We start from the raw sequence: 4883 nt of genomic DNA, 5'->3' as shown, positions 1-4883 counted from the left end.
GTTGCAAAGTGCTGTCCGCTTCTTGTTTTAAATGCGAAGGATTTCTTAGCGAACTTCTGCGACTTTGAGCGTATCTATCTATCTATCTATCTATCTATCTATCTATCTATCTATCTATCTATCTATCTATCTATCTATCTATCTATCTATCTATCTATCTATCTATCTATCTATCTATCTATCTATCTATCTATCTATCTATCTATCTATCTATCTATCTATCTATCTAGCCGCCTACGACTTTGTGCTCTCCTGGCCGTTTCTTTAATCAGATGTATACCAAAATTGGTGTGTCATTACATGGCCTTATTACGAACATAAATGACAGGTCATATCATGAAAATCATGACACGCATGTCGTGAACAGCATGATTTAGATTCCACGACCTTAGGCTCTTGCGGCCGTTCCGTTAATTTCATACACACAAAAATTGGTACGGCGTGACAAGAATTCATGGCGAACATAATGACAGGTCCTAACATGCAAATCATGACGCGCATGTCATGTGCAGCATGATTTACATGACATGGTCTCTGGGCGCTCACGGCCGTTTAAATGAAGGGATATATACGAAAACTGGTATGACGAGACATTTCTGTATGACGAACATAAATGACACGTGGTAACATGAAAATCGTGACATGCATGTCATGTATGACATGATTTTCATGCCACGCTCATGGCGCCCTCGCAGTCGTTTCGCTACATTGATATCCACCAAAATTGGTATTGTGCTATGTGACTATGACGAACATGAATAATAGGTGGTAGCATGAAAACCATGACATCCATGACATGTATGTCATGATTTACATGCCTCGCTCATGGTGCACTTGCGGCCGTTTCGCTGGCATAATATGCACCAAGATTGGTATTGCGCGACACGAACGTATGACGAACGTAAGTGAGAGGTGGTAACATGAAAATCATGACATGCAAGTCATGTACAACCTGAATTACATGCCACGCTCATGGTGCGCTAGCGGCCGTTTCAGTAGATTGATGTACACCAAAATTGGTATTGCGTGAAGTGAGTGTATGAAGAACATGAATAACAGGTGGTAAGATGAAAACCATGACATGCATGTCATGTATGTCATGATTTACATGCCACGCTCATGATGCATTCGCGGCCGTTTCGCTAGCTTGATGTACACCAAAATTAGTATTGTGCACAGCGACTGTATGGCGAACGTAAATGACACGTGGTAACATGAAAATCATGACATGCATGACATGTACGACATGATTGACATGTCATGCTCATGGCGCACTCGTGGCCGTTTCGCTTGCTTGATATCCACCAAAAATGGTATTGTGCTATGTGACTGTATGAAGAACACGAATAATAGGTGGTAGCATGAAAACCATGACATCCATGACATGTATGTCATGATTTACATGCCTCGCTCATGGTGCACTTGCGGCCGTTTCGCTGGCATAATATGCACCAAGATTGGTATTGCGCGACACGAACGTATGACGAACGTAAGTGAGAGGTGCTAACATGAAAATCATCACATGCAAGTCATGTGCAACCTGATTTACATGCCACGCTCATGGTGCGCTAGCGGCCGCTTCAGTAGATTGATATACACCAAAATTGGTATTGCGCGAAGTGACTGTATGAAGAACATGAATAACAGTTGGTAAGATGAAAACCATGACATGCACGTTATGTATGTCATGATTTACATGCCACGCTGATGAGGCATTCGCGACCGCTTCGCTAGCTTGATGTACACCAAAATTGGTATTTCGCGCAGCGACTGTATGACGAACGCAAATGAGACGTGGTAACATGAAAATCATGACATGCACAACACGTACGCCATGATTTACACGTCATGGTCAAGGCGCATTCGTGACCGTTTCGCTTGCATGATATACACAAAAATAGGTATTGCGCGATGCGACTGCATGACGAACGTAAATGAGAGGTGGTAACATGAAAATCATGACATGCAGGTCATATACGACATGATTTGCAGGCCACACTCATGATACATTCACGGCCGTTTTCCTAGCTTGATATACACCAAAATTGGTATTGGGTGACGCGACTGTATGGCGAACACGAATAACAGGAGGTAACATGAAATCCGTCACTTGATGTCATGTATTTCATGATTTACATGCCGCGCTCATGGTGCATTCGTGGCCGTTTCGATAGCTTAATATACACCAAAATTGGTATTGCGAGAAGCGACTGTATGACGAACGTAAATGAAAAGTGTTAACATAAAAATCATGCCATGCATGTCATGTATGGCATGATTTACATGCTATATTCGAGGTGCACTTGCGGCCATTTCGCTCGTTTGATATACACCAAAATTGGTATTGCGCGATGTGACTGTATGACGAACATAAATGAGAGGTCTCAACATGCGAGTGATGGCATGCATGTCATGTACGGTATGATTTACATGCCACTGTCATAGTGTGCTTCCGGGCGTTTTGTTAACTGGATATATACCAAAATTGGTATGGCACGACACGAGTGCGTGATGAGCATAAACGACACGTCATGAATTGTATATACCAGAATATGCATTTCATTGGCATGGTGTATACTAGATTGTGCATGCATGCGTGCATGGCAAACATGCGATATATGGTGGACTAGATGACTTGGCACGAATGATTTCATTTGGGTCAAAGAGAAACAAGGCGATGTATGCAGCTCTTTGCTGGCTGTTTCGCATTACATCGATTCCCACACTGCGTGGGATCTGCCGATTTTTTCTCTCATTTCAGTTGCGGTTGCGTTCAGTATTGATTCTACAGCATCATTTTTGTCATCCTTCTTCTTATTTTTGTCCCTTGCCGGTTTTTCAGCCAAACATACGGTATCTCCCCGTGTGGCTCTGCTTGGGCCTCTTTTGCCATCATCATCCCTGTCTTCAGTCGCTTCCTCCTTCATGCCGTCTACCATTTGTGCAGTGGGGATGCTCCACAAGGGATCTGGAGCATCCACGCCTCTCACACCAGGTACATTCTCTAGAATTACATCATCCAGTGTATTCTCTACCCATCCGGATTCTGTCCATCCACAGCAAAAAGGAGTCAAAAGCAACACTCGTGATATAGGCATTCGCCGTACAGTTGCATCCGTCAATGGTACTGTCCTCTCTGAGCCGAAGATGTGTGATTCTGGCCCCACGGACTGTCTTACCCACACAGAACATGACCCCATGTCGAAAAAAACAGACACTTCCCGCCCCTTTAGCATTCCATTTACCACTGGCATGAACGTCTCCGTGTCCTCCGACAATAAAGAGATCGCAACCGGACTAGTCTTGTCTTTGCACTCATTTTCCACCACCTTTACATGGTCATCTTTCCTAGGGCTGTCATCTGCAACCACGTCAAGCCGTTCTCTGCACGTTTCCACTCTGTGCCCTCGGCTTCCGCACCTGTCGAACGGCAATGACGAACTGTGCGAACGGCGAGCTGATAACTTGCAGCTCTGCGCCCTGCCGTGCCACACAGAAAACATTTCGCGGTACTTCGAGCCTGTTCTTCCTCCTCTGTCCCCCTCTCTCCTTTGCTTTTTCCTAAGTTCTTCTGTCCTTCGGCTTCCAAATACCGGTTCGCATGTTCTGCCAGCTCTGCCACCGTCTTCAGCTTGCGCTGCTTAAGGACGACAGTGACTCCCGGACGACAACACACCAAAAATTGTTCTGCCATCATACTGTTCCTCAGGTCTTCAAGTGCCTTTCCTAATTTTCCCATCTACAACCAGCGATCGAAATAGTTGGAGATACTGTGGGCAAAGTGTTGGTCAGTCTCACTTTCGTGGGGCTTGCAAATTCTGATCTTCTCCCTGAAACCCTCCGCAGTCAGTCGCAACCGTTGCAACAGGCCAACCTTCAACTTGTCTTAGTCAAGCCCGTCAGCTGCTGGCATCCGGCTGAAAACCGCCAACGCTTCCCCCACAAGACATATACTGAGCCCCGTTGTCCAATCGCTCTTCTGCTACCCTTGTGCGATTGCGATCCTTTAGAAGCGCTGAATGTACGCATCTAAATCGCGCCGCCTTTTATCAAACGGCGCGATAAACTTGGGGACACACTTTTTCTACCCTCTTGGGTGCAGTGTGTGATATCACTCTGGCCGCTTCCCAACTGTTCAATGCACGCAACTTCAATTTCTTTTCGGTTAGCTCTTTCTCTATCATCAGGTTTCTGTATGCGCGTTCATCCGCTTCTTTAGCAATCTCTTCCTGTTCGCTCTCTCCCCTCCGCCCGCTCCTCTTTCAATCTCTTCTTTTGCTCGTACAACAACATGATAGCCTCCGATGACAGGCATATCCACCGACATCAAACGTTCGAGGTCCATTCCGCGGCTCGAGACAGTCCGAGGCATGTGAAAAAGTTAAAGGGACCCTGACAGGCTCGCCAATGCTGTCACGATGTACATACGGCCCAGCACATTTTGCTTGAGCAAGAGCAATGAACATATGAAGGCGACAAGGTGTGACATAAGTACACACCTCATTCCACTCAACGAGACAATTACACCAACAGAAGAATAGAAATGGCTAGAAATAACTACGTCCCCAACCACAAAATAATTAACAAGTCCAACCACGGCCAAGTTGTACGCGCGTCCCAAATCACAATCCGTCAGCTAACGTCTATAGGGTGTAAAACATCGACCGCTTACGATGAAGATCGGTGGCGCTGGCACCAGACTGTCGCTCACCGCGTCCGTCAGTACCGGCGTCTCCGCTGGTGTTGTGAGGGCGCAACACAAACGATGCGGCGTTCCCCTTTGTTAGAATGAGATTGGTGCCGGCAGGCACTCCTGGCACGCATCAGCTCATCCTGGCCCGTGCGCCGTTCCCGGGGCAGACGGGAAGCCGCATGCCCGGGCT

Source organism: Rhipicephalus sanguineus, chromosome 1, assembly GCF_013339695.2.
Source record: "Rhipicephalus sanguineus isolate Rsan-2018 chromosome 1, BIME_Rsan_1.4, whole genome shotgun sequence".
Taxonomy (NCBI): Eukaryota; Metazoa; Arthropoda; class Arachnida; order Ixodida; family Ixodidae; genus Rhipicephalus; species Rhipicephalus sanguineus.
This window is presented reverse-complemented; position numbering follows the sequence as displayed.